General features: G+C 39.7%; 1 long non-coding RNA gene across 1 annotated transcript in view; it reads left to right on the top strand.

The window, feature by feature from the left end:
• Positions 1-1,101: 1,101 nt before the first annotated feature.
• Positions 1,102-17,499, top strand: part of LOC142477709 (uncharacterized) — an 86,788-nt gene continuing 70,390 nt past the window's right edge. Inside the window, exon 1 of the long non-coding RNA XR_012792625.1 lies at positions 1,102-1,212. This is a non-coding gene — a long non-coding RNA (uncharacterized LOC142477709). The remainder of the gene's footprint in view (positions 1,213-17,499) is intronic.

The raw sequence follows: 17,499 nt of genomic DNA, 5'->3' as shown, positions 1-17,499 counted from the left end.
TGGGTTACTCTTTGGAATTTCTCTCTGTGTTCATTTATACTATCTTATTTAGAGCAGTCTTTGCCATTGGACCCCATTTCTTGCCAGAGAGATCTGTAACACAGAGTATTGAAGAGAGTACAGAACAGTGGTGAAGTAGATTTTTATGCTTCTAGGCAGCCTCCCTTCTCACCATGTATTCTGCCCCCGACGGTCTCTTGCACTGCTCCCTCCTACACCCACTCTCCTCACTCTTCCCTCCCCTCCCCGCTATCACTCAATGACCCCCTCTCATTCAATCCTGCTCCCTTACTCCCCCCTCACTCATTCTTCCTTCTGCACACACAATCCTCCCGAATATCACTCCCAAACAACACACACACTAATTCTCCCCACAATACACACTATAATACCTCCTCAATAATATAATATCTCCCCAATAATATTATAGCTCCAAACACAATATACACAATACCCCATACACAAGATACACAATCTAATACTCTCCTCTGCACCTCAACATAATATGCACACTCTAATATCCTAAACACAATATTATACTTCCACACACACACAATATACACACTAACCTCCTACCCCCATAAAATACAACCAATAATACACACACACACTTTGTGGATGTTTGGACCAGCTCCCGGCATGCACCAGTGGAAGAGAGAGGCCCGCAGAAGCTGGGAAGAACTCCCTCTCTCCATCCGTGCCTCCGTTTCCCTTCTCCCTGTCTCTCTCCCTCCCTTTCCTTGCATCTCCCTGTTTCTTTGCATATATCCATACACAGCTGGGTCTGATCAGTGACGTGTGAGGCCTTAATATGGGCTTATCCATATATGTGCATCCATGTCACTGATGTGACGCCCGCACTGTTGCGGAGATGGAGAGAGACCGTGAGATTTAAATTTCCTTTTAATTCATAAAGGTACTTAGTACACGCACTTATTGTTTTGCCTGACTGTACCAGCCTACTTTCAACACTGGTACAGTATGTGCTTCACTACGAGTGAGTGGGGTGTATTGGCATTACACAGTCAATGTTGAATATGCCATTCAATCCATTTGGAAAATAGTTATACAATGTGTTCTTTTTTGGTTTGATTTTTGCAGTAATGAAGAATGAAAAAGTTATATTAAAATTAAATTGGAGGGGAACTGGATTCAGCATTTCATCATAAACTCTGCACTTGTGAGAATTGACATTCTTGAATGCCCTGACAGGTACACGTAACTTTAAGACTATAATCTTCATCAACTGCTGTGCAAGCTTTCGTGCTATACCTCCCCCTCAGGTTTTGATTTATACATTTGCTCCCTCAATTAGGGTTAGGGTTATAGGGGAATAAGAAAATTTAGGTATGTGACTCATTTGGGTACTAACCAATCAGAGAAGAGTTAGGGTTCAAAGTTAGGGTTGAAAGTTAGGGTTGACACTTAGGATTATTTTTCTATTTTTGTTTGGCCCAGGGTTATAGGGGAATACGAAAATTTAGGTATGTGACTCATTTGGGTACCAACCAATCAGAGAAGAGTTAGGGTTGAAAGTTAGGGTTGAAAGTTAGGGTTGACACTTAGGATTATTTTTCTATTTTTGTTTGGCCCAGGGTTATAGGGGAATACGAAAATTTAGGTATGTGACTCATTTGGGTACTAACCAATCAGAGAAGAGTTAGGGTTGAAAGTTAGGGTTGAAAGTTAGGGTTGAAAGTTAGGGTTGACACTTAGGATTATTTTTCTATTTTTGTTTGGCCCAGGGTTATAGGGGAATACGAAAATTTAGGTATGTGACTCATTTGGGTACTAACCAATCAGAGAAGAGTTAGGGTTGAAAGTTAGGGTTGAAAGTTAGGGTTGACACTTAGGATTATTTTTCTATTTTTGTTTGGCCCAGGGTTATAGGGGAATACGAAAATTTAGGTATGTGACTCATTTGGGTACTAACCAATCAGAGAAGAGTTAGGGTTGAAAGTTAGAGTTGAAAGTTAGGGTTGAAAGTTAGGGTTGAAATTAGGGTTGACACTTAGGATTATTTTTCTATTTTTGTTTGGCCCAGGGTTATAGGGGAATACGAAAATTTAGGTATGTGACTCATTTGGGTACTAACCAATCAGAGAAGAGTTAGGGTTGAAAGTTAGGGTTGAAAGTTAGGGTTGAAAGTTAGGGTTGAAAGTTAGGATTATTTTTCTATTTTTGTTTGGCCCAGGGTTATAGGGGAATACGAAAATTTAGGTATGTGACTCATTTGGGTACTAACCAATCAGAGAAGAGTTAGGGTTGAAAGTTAGGGTTGAAAGTTAGGGTTGAAAGTTAGGATTATTTTTCTATTTTTGTTTGGCCCAGGGTTATAGGGGAATACGAAAATTTAGGTATGTGACTCATTTGGGTACTAACCAATCAGAGAAGAGTTAGGGTTGAAAGTTAGGGTTGAAAGTTAGGGTTGAAAGTTAGGGTTGACACTTAGGATTATTTTTCTATTTTTGTTTGGCCCAGGGTTATAGGGGAATACGAAAATTTAGGTATGTGACTCATTTGGGTACTAACCAATCAGAGAAGAGTTAGGGTTGAAAGTTAGGGTTGAAAGTTAGGGTTGAAAGTTAGGGTTGAAAGTTAGGGTTGACACTTAGGATTATTTTTCTATTTTTGTTTGGCCCAGGGTTATAGGGGAATACGAAAATTTAGGTATGTGACTCATTTGGGTACTAACCAATCAGAGAAGAGTTAGGGTTGAAAGTTAGGGTTGAAAGTTAGGGTTGAAAGTTAGGGTTGAAAGTTAGGGTTGACATTTAGGATTATTTTTCTATTTTTGTTTGGCCCAGGGTTATAGGGGAATACGAAAATTTAGGTATGTGACTCATTTGGGTACTAACCAATCAGAGAAGAGTTAGGGTTGAAAGTTAGGGTTGAAAGTTAGGGTTGAAAGTTAGGGTTGACATTTAGGATTATTTTTCTATTTTTGTTTGGCCCAGGGTTATAGGGGAATACGAAAATTTAGGTATGTGACTCATTTGGGTACTAACCAATCAGAGAAGAGTTAGGGTTGAAAGTTAGGGTTGAAAGTTAGGGTTGAAAGTTAGGGTTGAAAGTTAGGATTATTTTTCTATTTTTGTTTGGCCCAGGGTTATAGGGGAATACGAAAATTTAGGTATGTGACTCATTTGGGTACTAACCAATCAGAGAAGAGTTAGGGTTGAAAGTTAGGGTTGAAAGTTAGGGTTAGGGTTAGGGTTATAGGGGAATACGAAAATTTAGGTATGTGACTCATTTGGGTACTAACCAATCAGAGAAGAGTTAGGGTTGAAAGTTAGGGGTGAAAGTTAGGGTTGAAAGTTAGGGTTGAAAGTTAGGATTATTTTTCTATTTTTGTTTTAGGGTTAGGGTTAGGGTTAGGGTTAGGGTTAGGGTTATAGGGGAATACGAAAATTTAGGTATGTGACTCATTTGGGTTAGGGTTAGGGTTAGGGTTATAGGGGAATACGAAAATTTAGGTATGTGACTCATTTGGGTACTAACCAACCAGAGAAGAGTTAGGGTTGAAAGTTAGGGTTGAAAGTTAGGGTTGAAAGTTAGGGTTGAAAGTTAGGATTATTTTTCTATTTTTGTTTGGCCCAGGGTTATAGGGGAATACGAAAATTTAGGTATGTGACTCATTTGGGTACTAACCAATCAGATAAGAGTTAGGGTTGAAAGTTAGGGTTGAAAGTTAGGGTTGAAAGTTAGGGTTGAAAGTTAGGATTATTTTTCTATTTTTGTTTGGCCCAGGGTTATAGGGGAATACGAAAATTTAGGTATGTGACTCATTTGGGTACTAACCAATCAGAGAAGAGTTAGGGTTGAAAGTTAGGGTTGAAAGTTAGGGTTGAAAGTTAGGGTTGAAAGTTAGGGTTGACACTTAGGATTATTTTTCTATTTTTGTTTGGCCCAGGGTTATAGGGGAATACGAAAATTTAGGTATGTGACTCATTTGGGTACTAACCAATCAGAGAAGAGTTAGGGTTGAAAGTTAGGGTTGAAAGTTAGGGTTGAAAGTTAGGGTTGAAAGTTAGGGTTGAAAGTTAGGGTTGACACTTAGGATTATTTTTCTATTTTTGTTTGGCCCAGGGTTATAGGGGAATACGAAAATTTAGGTATGTGACTCATTTGGGTACTAACCAATCAGAGAAGAGTTAGGGTTGAAAGTTAGGGTTGAAAGTTAGGGTTGAAAGTTAGGGTTGAAAGTTAGGATTATTTTTCTATTTTTGTTTGGCCCAGGGTTATATGGGAATATGAAAATTTAGGTATGTGACTCATTTGGGTACTAACCAATCAGAGAAGAGTTAGGGTTGAAAGTTAGGGTTGAAAGTTAGGGTTGAAAGTTAGGGTTGAAAGTTAGGTTTGAAAGTTAGGGTTGAAAGTTAGGGTTGAAAGTTAGGGTTGACACTTAGGATTATTTTTCTATTTTTGTTTGGCCCAGGGTTATAGGGGAATACGAAAATTTAGGTATGTGACTCATTTGGGTACTAACCAATCAGAGAAGAGTTAGGGTTGAAAGTTAGGGTTGAAAGTTAGGGTTGAAAGTTAGGGTTGAAAGTTAGGATTATTTTTCTATTTTTGTTTGGCCCAGGGTTATAGGGGAATACGAAAATTTAGGTATGTGACTCATTTGGGTACTAACCAATCAGAGAAGAGTTAGGGTTGAAAGTTAGGGTTGAAAGTTAGGGTTGAAAGTTAGGGTTGACACTTAGGATTATTTTTCTATTTTTGTTTGGCCCAGGGTTATAGGGGAATACGAAAATTTAGGTATGTGACTCATTTGGGTACTAACCAATCAGAGAAGAGTTAGGGTTGAAAGTTAGGGTTGAAAGTTAGGGTTGAAAGTTAGGGTTGAAAGTTAGGGTTGAAAGTTAGGGTTGACACTTAAGATTATTTTTCTTTTTTTGTTTGGCCCAGGGTTATAGGGGAATACGAAAATTTAGGTATGTGACTCATTTGGGTACTAACCAATCAGAGAAGAGTTAGGGTTGAAAGTTAGGGTTGAAAGTTAGGGTTGACACTTAGGATTATTTTTCTATTTTTGTTTGGCCCAGGGTTATAGGGGAATACGAAAATTTAGGTATGTGACTCATTTGGGTACTAACAAATCAGAGAAGAGTTAGGGTTGAAAGTTAGGGTTGAAAGTTAGGGTTGACACTTAGGATTATTTTTCTATTTTTGTTTGGCCCAGGGTTATAGGGGAATACGAAAATTTAGGTATGTGACTCATTTGGGTACTAACCAATCAGAGAAGAGTTAGGGTTAGGGTTAGGGTTAGGGTTATAGGGGAATACGAAAATTTAGGTATGTGACTCATTTGGGTACTAACCAATCAGAGAAGAGTTAGGGTTGAAAGTTAGGGTTGAAAGTTAGGGTTGACACTTAGGATTATTTTTCTATTTTTGTTTGGCCCAGGGTTATAGGGGAATACGAAAATTTAGGTATGTGACTCATTTGGGTACTAACCAATCAGAGAAGAGTTAGGGTTGAAAGTTAGGGTTGAAAGTTAGGGTTGAAAGTTAGGGTTGAAAGTTAGGGTTGACACTTAGGATTATTTTTCTATTTTTGTTTGGCCCAGGGTTATAGGGGAATACGAAAATTTAGGTATGTGACTCATTTGGGTACTAACCAATCAGAGAAGAGTTAAGGTTGAAAGTTAGGGTTGAAAGTTAGGGTTGAAAGTTAGGGTTGAAAGTTAGGGTTGAAAGTTAGGGTTGACACTTAGGATTATTTTTCTATTTTTGTTTGGCCCAGGGTTATAGGGGAATACGAAAATTTAGGTATGTGACTCATTTGGGTACTAACCAATCAGAGAAGAGTTAGGGTTGAAAGTTAGGGTTGAAAGTTAGGGTTGAAAGTTAGGGTTGAAAGTTAGGGTTGAAAGTTAGGGTTGACACTTAGGATTATTTTTCTATTTTTGTTTGGCCCAGGGTTATAGGGGAATACGAAAATTTAGGTATGTGACTCATTTGGGTACTAACCAATCAGAGAAGAGTTAGGGTTGAAAGTTAGGGTTGAAAGTTAGGGTTGAAAGTTAGGATTATTTTTCTATTTTTGTTTGGCCCAGGGTTATAGGGGAATACGAAAATTTAGGTATGTGACTCATTTGGGTACTAACCAATCAGAGAAGAGTTAGGGTTGAAAGTTAGGGTTGAAAGTTAGGGTTGACACTTAGGATTATTTTTCTATTTTTGTTTGGCCCAGGGTTATAGGGGAATACGAAAATTTAGGTATGTGACTCATTTGGGTACTAACCAATCAGAGAAGAGTTAGGGTTGAAAGTTAGGGTTGAAAGTTAGGGTTGAAAGTTAGGGTTGAAAGTTAGGGTTGACACTTAGGATTATTTTTCTATTTTTGTTTGGCCCAGGGTTATAGGGGAATACGAAAATTTAGGTATGTGACTCATTTGGGTACTAACCAATCAGAGAAGAGTTAGGGTTGAAAGTTAGGGTTGAAAGTTAGGGTTGAAAGTTAGGGTTGAAAGTTAGGGTTGAAAGTTAGGGTTGACACTTAGGATTATTTTTCTATTTTTGTTTGGCCCAGGGTTATAGGGGAATACGAAAATTTAGGTATGTGACTCATTTGGGTACTAACCAATCAGAGAAGAGTTAGGGTTGAAAGTTAGGGTTGAAAGTTAGGGTTGAAAGTTAGGGTTGACACTTAGGATTATTTTTCTATTTTTGTTTGGCCCAGGGTTATAGGGGAATACGAAAATTTAGGTATGTGACTCATTTGGGTACTAACCAATCAGAGAAGAGTTAGGGTTGAAAGTTAGGGTTGAAAGTTAGGGTTGAAAGTTAGGGTTGACACTTAGGATTATTTTTCTATTTTTGTTTGGCCCAGGGTTATAGGGGAATACGAAAATTTAGGTATGTGACTCATTTGGGTACTAACCAATCAGAGAAGAGTTAGGGTTGAAAGTTAGGGTTGAAAGTTAGGGTTGAAAGTTAGGGTTGAAAGTTAGGGTTGACACTTAGGATTATTTTTCTATTTTTGTTTGGCCAAGGGTTATAGGGGAATACGAAAATTTAGGTATGTGACTCATTTGGGTACTAACCAATCAGATAAGAGTTAGGGTTGAAAGTTAGGGTTGAAAGTTAGGGTTGAAAGTTAGGGTTGAAAGTTAGGGTTGACACTTAGGATTATTTTTCTATTTTTGTTTGGCCCAGGGTTATAGGGGAATACGAAAATTTAGGTATGTGACTCATTTGGGTACTAACCAATCAGAGAAGAGTTAGGGTTGAAAGTTAGGGTTGAAAGTTAGGGTTGAAAGTTAGGGTTGACACTTAGGATTATTTTTCTATTTTTGTTTGGCCCAGGGTTATAGGGGAATACGAAAATTTAGGTATGTGACTCATTTGGGTACTAACCAATCAGAGAAGAGTTAGGGTTGAAAGTTAGGGTTGAAAGTTAGGGTTGAAAGTTAGGGTTGACACTTAGGATTATTTTTCTATTTTTGTTTGGCCCAGGGTTATAGGGGAATACGAAAATTTACTGCTGCGGCACAGTTTATTCGAGCATTTGCCCGTTCTGTGCCGCAGCAGTAGCCTGGCGCGCGCCCGAGTGTGACGGGCGCGCGCCGAAGCAGCGGAAGAGCGCCCTCCGATCGGGGCGCTCTCCCTCCCGCTGCCGGGTCCGCCGGGTCCCCCGGAACCCCCTGCCGCCGTCCCGCAGATCGCGGGACACCAGGGCTCCCTCGGTGAGCCCTGGACGCGCGTGCAGGGGGCGCAGGCTCCCGAAGACGCGTGACCGCGCGTCTATGACGCGCGGCACGCCGAGGGGCGGCCACTAGCAAGCCGGGAAATCTCCCGGCTTGTGGATCTGGCCGCACTGCGATAAAGTGTGTCGCCAGTGTAGGTATGTGACTCATTTGGGTACTAACCAATCAGAGAAGAGTTAGGGTTGAAAGTTAGGGTTGAAAGTTAGGGTTGAAAGTTAGGGTTGAAAGTTAGGGTTGACACTTAGGATTAGTTTTCTATTTTTGTTTGGCCCAGGGTTATAGGGGAATATGAAAATTTAGGTATGTGACTCATTTGGGTACTAACCAATCAGAGAAGAGTTAGGGTTGAAAGTTAGGGTTGAAAGTTAGGGTTGAAAGTTAGGATTATTTTTCTATTTTTGTTTGGCCCAGGGTTATAGGGGAATACGAAAATTTAGGTATGTGACTCATTTGGGTACTAACCAATCAGAGAAGAGTTAGGGTTGAAAGTTAGGGTTGAAAGTTAGGGTTGAAAGTTAGGATTATTTTTCTATTTTTGTTTGGCCCAGGGTTATAGGGGAATATGAAAATTTAGGTATGTGACTCATTTGGGTACTAACCAATCAGAGAAGAGTTAGGGTTGAAAGTTAGGGTTGAAAGTTAGGGTTGAAAGTTAGGGTTGAAAGTTAGGGTTGAAAGTTAGGATTATTTTTCTATTTTTGTTTGGCCCAGGGTTATAGGGGAATACGAAAATTTAGGTATGTGACTCATTTGGGTACCAACCAATCAGAGAAGAGTTAGGGTTGAAAGTTAGGGTTGAAAGTTAGGGTTGAAAGTTAGGGTTGAAAGTTAGGGTTGAAAGTTAGGATTATTTTTCTATTTTTGTTTGGCCCAGGGTTATAGGGGAATACGAAAATTTAGGTATGTGACTCATTTGGGTACTAACCAATCAGAGAAGAGTTAGGGTTGAAAGTTAGGGTTGAAAGTTAGGGTTGAAAGTTAGGGTTGACACTTAGGATTATTTTTCTATTTTTGTTTGGCCCAGGGTTATAGGGGAATACGAAAATTTAGGTATGTGACTCATTTGGGTACTAACCAATCAGAGAAGAGTTAGGGTTGAAAGTTAGGGTTGAAAGTTAGGGTTGAAAGTTAGGGTTGACACTTAGGATTATTTTTCTATTTTTGTTTGGCCCAGGGTTATAGGGGAATACGAAAATTTAGGTATGTGACTCATTTGGGTACTAACCAATCAGAGAAGAGTTAGGGTTGAAAGTTAGGGTTGAAAGTTAGGGTTGAAAGTTAGGATTATTTTTCTATTTTTGTTTGGCCCAGGGTTATAGGGGAATACGAAAATTTAGGTATGTGACTCATTTGGGTACTAACCAATCAGAGAAGAGTTAGGGTTGAAAGTTAGGGTTGAAAGTTAGGGTTGAAAGTTAGGGTTGAAAGTTAGGATTATTTTTCTATTTTTGTTTGGCCCAGGGTTATAGGGGAATACGAAAATTTAGGTATGTGACTCATTTGGATACTAACCAATCAGAGAAGAGTTAGGGTTGAAAGTTAGGGTTGAAAGTTAGGGTTGAAAGTTAGGGTTGAAAGTTAGGGTTAGGGTTAGGGTTAGGGTTAGGGTTAGGGTTAGGGTTATAGGGGAATACGAAAATTTAGGTATGTGACTCATTTGGGTACTAACCAATCAGAGAAGAGTTAGGGTTGAAAGTTAGGGTTGAAAGTTAGGGTTGAAAGTTAGGGTTGAAAGTTAGGATTATTTTTCTATTTTTGTTTGGCCCAGGGTTATAGGGGAATTCGAAAATTTAGGTATGTGACTCATTTGGGTACTAACCAATCAGAGAAGAGTTAGGGTTGAAAGTTAGGGTTGAAAGTTAGGGTTGAAAGTTAGGGTTGAAAGTTAGGGTTGAAAGTTAGGGTTGACACTTAGGATTATTTTTCTATTTTTGTTTGGCCCAGGGTTATAGGGGAATACGAAAATTTAGGTATGTGACTCATTTGGGTACTAACCAATCAGAGAAGAGTTAGGGTTGAAAGTTAGGGTTGAAAGTTAGGGTTGAAAGTTAGGGTTGACACTTAGGATTATTTTTCTATTTTTGTTTGGCCCAGGGTTATAGGGGAATACGAAAATTTAGGTATGTGACTCATTTGGGTACTAACCAATCAGAGAAGAGTTAGGGTTGAAAGTTAGGGTTGAAAGTTAGGGTTGAAAGTTAGGGTTGAAAGTTAGGGTTGACACTTAGGATTATTTTTCTATTTTTGTTTGGCCCAGGGTTATAGGGGAATACGAAAATTTAGGTATGTGACTCATTTGGGTACTAACCAATCAGAGAAGAGTTAAGGTTGAAAGTTAGGGTTGAAAGTTAGGGTTGAAAGTTAGGGTTGAAAGTTAGGGTTGACACTTAGGATTATTTTTCTATTTTTGTTTGGCCCAGGGTTATAGGGGAATACGAAAATTTAGGTATGTGACTCATTTGGGTACTAACCAATCAGAGAAGAGTTAGGGTTGAAAGTTAGGGTTGAAAGTTAGGGTTGAAAGTTAGGGTTGAAAGTTAGGGTTGAAAGTTAGGGTTGACACTTAGGATTATTTTTCTATTTTTGTTTGGCCCAGGGTTATAGGGGAATACGAAAATTTAGGTATGTGACTCATTTGGGTACTAACCAATCAGAGAAGAGTTAGGGTTGAAAGTTAGGGTTGAAAGTTAGGGTTGAAAGTTAGGATTATTTTTCTATTTTTGTTTGGCCCAGGGTTATAGGGGAATACGAAAATTTAGGTATGTGACTCATTTGGGTACTAACCAATCAGAGAAGAGTTAGGGTTGAAAGTTAGGGTTGAAAATTAGGGTTGACACTTAGGATTATTTTTCTATTTTTGTTTGGCCCAGGGTTATAGGGGAATACGAAAATTTAGGTATGTGACTCATTTGGGTACTAACCAATCAGAGAAGAGTTAGGGTTGAAAGTTAGGGTTGAAAGTTAGGGTTGAAAGTTAGGGTTGAAAGTTAGGGTTAGGTTTAGGGTTAGGGTTAGGGTTAGGGTTAGGGTTATAGGGGAATACGAAAATTTAGGTATGTGACTCATTTGGGTACTAACCAATCAGAGAAGAGTTAGGGTTGAAAGTTAGGGTTGAAAGTTAGGGTTGACACTTAGGATTATTTTTCTATTTTTGTTTGGCCCAGGGTTATAGGGGAATACGAAAATTTAGGTATGTGACTCATTTGGGTACTAACCAATCAGAGAAGAGTTAGGGTTGAAAGTTAGGGTTGAAAGTTAGGGTTGAAAGTTAGGGTTGACACTTAGGATTATTTTTCTATTTTTGTTTGGCCCAGGGTTATAGGGGAATACGAAAATTTAGGTATGTGACTCATTTGGGTACTAACCAATCAGAGAAGAGTTAGGGTTGAAAGTTAGGGTTGAAAGTTAGGGTTGAAAGTTAGGGTTGAAAGTTAGGGTTGAAAGTTAGGATTATTTTTCTATTTTTGTTTGGCCCAGGGTTATAGGGGAATACGAAAATTTAGGTATGTGACTCATTTGGGTACTAACCAATCAGAGAAGAGTTAGGGTTGAAAGTTAGGGTTGAAAGTTAGGGTTGAAAGTTAGGGTTGAAAGTTAGGGTTGACACTTAGGATTATTTTTCTATTTTTGTTTGGCCCAGGGTTATAGGGGAATACGAAAATTTAGGTATGTGACTCATTTGGGTACTAACCAATCAGAGAAGAGTTAGGGTTGAAAGTTAGGGTTGAAAGTTAGGGTTGAAAGTTAGGGTTGAAAGTTAGGGTTGAAAGTTAGGGTTGACACTTAGGATTATTTTTCTATTTTTGTTTGGCCCAGGGTTATAGGGGAATACGAAAATTTAGGTATGTGACTCATTTGGGTACTAACCAATCAGAGAAGAGTTAGGGTTGAAAGTTAGGGTTGAAAGTTAGGGTTGAAAGTTAGGGTTGAAAGTTAGGGTTGACACTTAGGATTATTTTTCTATTTTTGTTTGGCCCAGGGTTATAGGGGAATACGAAAATTTAGGTATGTGACTCATTTGGGTACTAACCAATCAGAGAAGAGTTAGGGTTGAAAGTTAGGGTTGAAAGTTAGGGTTGAAAGTTAGGGTTGACACTTAGGATTATTTTTCTATTTTTGTTTGGCCCAGGGTTATAGGGGAATACGAAAATTTAGGTATGTGACTCATTTGGGTACTAACCAATCAGAGAAGAGTTAGGGTTGAAAGTTAGGGTTGAAAGTTAGGGTTGAAAGTTAGGGTTGAAAGTTAGGGTTGACACTTAGGATTATTTTTCTATTTTTGTTTGGCCAAGGGTTATAGGGGAATACGAAAATTTAGGTATGTGACTCATTTGGGTACTAACCAATCAGATAAGAGTTAGGGTTGAAAGTTAGGGTTGAAAGTTAGGGTTGAAAGTTAGGGTTGAAAGTTAGGGTTGACACTTAGGATTATTTTTCTATTTTTGTTTGGCCCAGGGTTATAGGGGAATACGAAAATTTAGGTATGTGACTCATTTGGGTACTAACCAATCAGAGAAGAGTTAGGGTTGAAAGTTAGGGTTGAAAGTTAGGGTTGAAAGTTAGGGTTGACACTTAGGATTATTTTTCTATTTTTGTTTGGCCCAGGGATATAGGGGAATACGAAAATTTAGGTATGTGACTCATTTGGGTACTAACCAATCAGAGAAGAGTTAGGGTTGAAAGTTAGGGTTGAAAGTTAGGGTTGAAAGTTAGGGTTGACACTTAGGATTATTTTTCTATTTTTGTTTGGCCCAGGGTTATAGGGGAATACGAAAATTTACTGCTGCGGCACAGTTTATTCGAGCATTTGCCCGTTCTGTGCCGCAGCAGTAGCCTGGCGCGCGCCCGAGTGTGACGGGCGCGCGCCGAAGCAGCGGAAGAGCGCCCTCCGATCGGGGCGCTCTCCCTCCCGCTGCCGGGTCCGCCGGGTCCCCCGGAACCCCCTGCCGCCGTCCCGCAGATCGCGGGACACCAGGGCTCCCTCGGTGAGCCCTGGACGCGCGTGCAGGGGGCGCAGGCTCCCGAAGACGCGTGACCGCGCGTCTATGACGCGCGGCACGCCGAGGGGCGGCCACTAGCAAGCCGGGAAATCTCCCGGCTTGTGGATCTGGCCGCACTGCGATAAAGTGTGTCGCCAGTGTAGGTATGTGACTCATTTGGGTACTAACCAATCAGAGAAGAGTTAGGGTTGAAAGTTAGGGTTGAAAGTTAGGGTTGAAAGTTAGGGTTGAAAGTTAGGGTTGACACTTAGGATTAGTTTTCTATTTTTGTTTGGCCCAGGGTTATAGGGGAATACGAAAATTTAGGTATGTGACTCATTTGGGTACTAACCAATCAGAGAAGAGTTAGGGTTGAAAGTTAGGGTTGAAAGTTAGGGTTGAAAGTTAGGGTTGAAAGTTAGGATTATTTTTCTATTTTTGTTTGGCCCAGGGTTATAGGGGAATACGAAAATTTAGGTATGTGACTCATTTGGGTACTAACCAATCAGAGAAGAGTTAGGGTTGAAAGTTAGGGTTGAAAGTTAGGGTTGAAAGTTAGGATTATTTTTCTATTTTTGTTTGGCCCAGGGTTATAGGGGAATACGAAAATTTAGGTATGTGACTCATTTGGGTACTAACCAATCAGAGAAGAGTTAGGGTTGAAAGTTAGGGTTGAAAGTTAGGGTTGAAAGTTAGGGTTGAAAGTTAGGGTTGAAAGTTAGGATTATTTTTCTATTTTTGTTTGGCCCAGGGTTATAGGGGAATACGAAAATTTAGGTATGTGACTCATTTGGGTACTAACCAATCAGAGAAGAGTTAGGGTTGAAAGTTAGGGTTGAAAGTTAGGGTTGAAAGTTAGGGTTGAAAGTTAGGGTTGAAAGTTAGGATTATTTTTCTATTTTTGTTTGGCCCAGGGTTATAGGGGAATACGAAAATTTAGGTATGTGACTCATTTGGGTACTAACCAATCAGAGAAGAGTTAGGGTTGAAAGTTAGGGTTGAAAGTTAGGGTTGAAAGTTAGGGTTGACACTTAGGATTATTTTTCTATTTTTGTTTGGCCCAGGGTTATAGGGGAATACGAAAATTTAGGTATGTGACTCATTTGGGTACTAACCAATCAGAGAAGAGTTAGGGTTGAAAGTTAGGGTTGAAAGTTAGGGTTGAAAGTTAGGGTTGACACTTAGGATTATTTTTCTATTTTTGTTTGGCCCAGGGTTATAGGGGAATACGAAAATTTAGGTATGTGACTCATTTGGGTACTAACCAATCAGAGAAGAGTTAGGGTTGAAAGTTAGGGTTGAAAGTTAGGGTTGAAAGTTAGGATTATTTTTCTATTTTTGTTTGGCCCAGGGTTATAGGGGAATACGAAAATTTAGGTATGTGACTCATTTGGGTACTAACCAATCAGAGAAGAGTTAGGGTTGAAAGTTAGGGTTGAAAGTTAGGGTTGAAAGTTAGGGTTGAAAGTTAGGGTTGACACTTAGGATTATTTTTCTATTTTTGTTTGGCCCAGGGTTATAGGGGAATACGAAAATTTAGGTATGTGACTCATTTGGGTACTAACCAATCAGAGAAGAGTTAGGGTTGAAAGTTAGGGTTGAAAGTTAGGGTTGAAAGTTAGGGTTGACACTTAGGATTATTTTTCTATTTTTGTTTGGCCCAGGGTTATAGGGGAATACGAAAATTTAGGTATGTGACTCATTTGGGTACTAACCAATCAGAGAAGAGTTAGGGTTGAAAGTTAGGGTTGAAAGTTAGGGTTGAAAGTTAGGGTTGAAAGTTAGGGTTGAAAGTTAGGGTTGACACTTAGGATTATTTTTCTATTTTTGTTTGGCCAAGGGTTATAGGGGAATACGAAAATTTAGGTATGTGACTCATTTGGGTACTAACCAATCAGATAAGAGTTAGGGTTGAAAGTTAGGGTTGAAAGTTAGGGTTGAAAGTTAGGGTTGAAAGTTAGGGTTGAAAGTTAGGGTTGAAAGTTAGGGTTGACACTTAGGATTATTTTTCTATTTTTGTTTGGCCCAGGGTTATAGGGGAATACGAAAATTTACTGCTGAGGCACAGTTTATTCGAGCATTTGCCCGTTCTGTGCCGCAGCAGTAGCCTGGCGCGCGCCCGAGTGTGACGGGCGCGCGCCGAAGCAGCGGAAGAGCGCCCTCCGATCGGGGCGCTCTCCCTCCCGCTGCCGGGTCCGCCGGGTCCCCCGGAACCCCCTGCCGCCGTCCCGCAGATCGCGGGACACCAGGGCTCCCTCGGTGAGCCCTGGACGCGCGTGCAGGGGGCGCAGGCTCCCGAAGACGCGTGACCGCGCGTCTATGACGCGCGGCACGCCGAGGGGCGGCCACTAGCAAGCCGGGAAATCTCCCGGCTTGTGGATCTGGCCGCACTGCGATAAAGTGTGTCGCCAGTGTAGGTATGTGACTCATTTGGGTACTAACCAATCAGAGAAGAGTTAGGGTTGAAAGTTAGGGTTGAAAGTTAGGGTTGAAAGTTAGGGTTGAAAGTTAGGGTTGAAAGTTAGGGTTGAAAGTTAGGATTAGTTTTCTATTTTTGTTTGGCCCAGGGTTATAGGGGAATACGAAAATTTAGGTATGTGACTCATTTGGGTACTAACCAATCAGAGAAGAGTTAGGGTTGAAAGTTAGGGTTGAAAGTTAGGGTTGAAAGTTAGGGTTGAAAGTTAGGATTATTTTTCTATTTTTGTTTGGCCCAGGGTTATAGGGGAATACGAAAATTTAGGTATGTGACTCATTTGGGTACTAACCAATCAGAGAAGAGTTAGGGTTGAAAGTTAGGGTTGAAAGTTAGGGTTGAAAGTTAGGATTATTTTTCTATTTTTGTTTGGCCCAGGGTTATAGGGGAATACGAAAATTTAGGTATGTGACTCATTTGGGTACTAACCAATCAGAGAAGAGTTAGGGTTGAAAGTTAGGGTTGAAAGTTAGGGTTGAAAGTTAGGGTTGAAAGTTAGGATTATTTTTCTATTTTTGTTTGGCCCAGGGTTATAGGGGAATACGAAAATTTAGGTATGTGACTCATTTGGGTACTAACCAATCAGAGAAGAGTTAGGGTTGAAAGTTAGGGTTGAAAGTTAGGGTTGAAAGTTAGGGTTGAAAGTTAGGATTATTTTTCTATTTTTGTTTGGCCCAGGGTTATAGGGGAATACGAAAATTTAGGTATGTGACTCATTTGGGTACTAACCAATCAGAGAAGAGTTAGGGTTGAAAGTTAGGGTTGAAAGTTAGGGTTGAAAGTTAGGGTTGACACTTAGGATTATTTTTCTATTTTTGTTTGGCCCAGGGTTATAGGGGAATACGAAAATTTAGGTATGTGACTCATTTGGGTACTAACCAATCAGAGAAGAGTTAGGGTTGAAAGTTAGGGTTGAAAGTTAGGGTTGAAAGTTAGGGTTGACACTTAGGATTATTTTTCTATTTTTGTTTGGCCCAGGGTTATAGGGGAATACGAAAATTTAGGTATGTGACTCATTTGGGTACTAACCAATCAGAGAAGAGTTAGGGTTGAAAGTTAGGGTTGAAAGTTAGGGTTGAAAGTTAGGATTATTTTTCTATTTTTGTTTGGCCCAGGGTTATAGGGGAATACGAAAATTTAGGTATGTGACTCATTTGGGTACTAACCAATCAGAGAAGAGTTAGGGTTGAAAGTTAGGGTTGAAAGTTAGGGTTGAAAGTTAGGGTTGAAAGTTAGGGTTGACACTTAGGATTATTTTTCTATTTTTGTTTGGCCCAGGGTTATAAAGGAATACGAAAATTTAGGTATGTGACTCATTTGGGTACTAACCAATCAGAGAAGAGTTAGGGTTGAAAGTTAGGGTTGAAAGTTAGGGTTGAAAGTTAGGGTTGACACTTAGGATTATTTTTCTATTTTTGTTTGGCCCAGGGTTATAGGGGAATACGAAAATTTAGGTATGTGACTCATTTGGGTACTAACCAATCAGAGAAGAGTTAGGGTTGAAAGTTAGGGTTGAAAGTTAGGGTTAGGGTTAGGGTTAGGGTTAGGGTTAGGGTTATAGGGGAATACGAAAATTTAGGTATGTGACTCATTTGGGTACTAACCAATCAGAGAAGAGTTAGGGTTGAAAGTTAGGGTTGAAAGTTAGGGTTGAAAGTTAGGGTTGAAAGTTAGGGTTGACACTTAGGATTATTTTTCTATTTTTGTTTGGCCCAGGGTTATAGGGGAATACAAAAATTTAGGTATGTGACTCATTTGGGTACTAACCAATCAGAGAAGAGTTAGGGTTGAAAGTTAGGGTTGAAAGTTAGGGTTGAAAGTTAGGGTTGACACTTAGGATTATTTTTCTATTTTTGTTTGGCCCAGGGTTATAGGGGAATACGAAAATTTAGGTATGTGACTCATTTGGGTACTAACCAATCAGAGAAGAGTTAGGGTTGAAAGTTAGGGTTGAAAGTTAGGGTTGAAAGTTAGGGTTGAAAGTTAGGGTTGACACTTAGGATTATTTTTCTATTTTTGTTTGGCCCAGGGTTATAGGGGAATACGAAAATTTAGGTATGTGACTCATTTGGGTACTAACCAATCAGAGAAGAGTTAGGGTTGAAAGTTAGGGTTGAAAGTTAGGGTTGAAAGTTAGGGTTGAAAGTTAGGGTTGAAAGTTAGGGTTGACACTTAGGATTATTTTTCTATTTTTGTTTGGCCCAGGGTTATAGGGGAATACGAAAATTTAGGTATGTGACTCATTTGGGTACTAACCAATCAGAGAAGAGTTAGGGTTGAAAGTTAGGGTTGAAAGTTAGGGTTGAAAGTTAGGGTTGAAAGTT

This window comes from Ascaphus truei, unplaced genomic scaffold, assembly GCF_040206685.1.
Source record: "Ascaphus truei isolate aAscTru1 unplaced genomic scaffold, aAscTru1.hap1 HAP1_SCAFFOLD_228, whole genome shotgun sequence".
Classification (NCBI taxonomy): Eukaryota; Metazoa; Chordata; class Amphibia; order Anura; family Ascaphidae; genus Ascaphus; species Ascaphus truei.
This window is presented reverse-complemented; position numbering and strand designations above follow the sequence as displayed.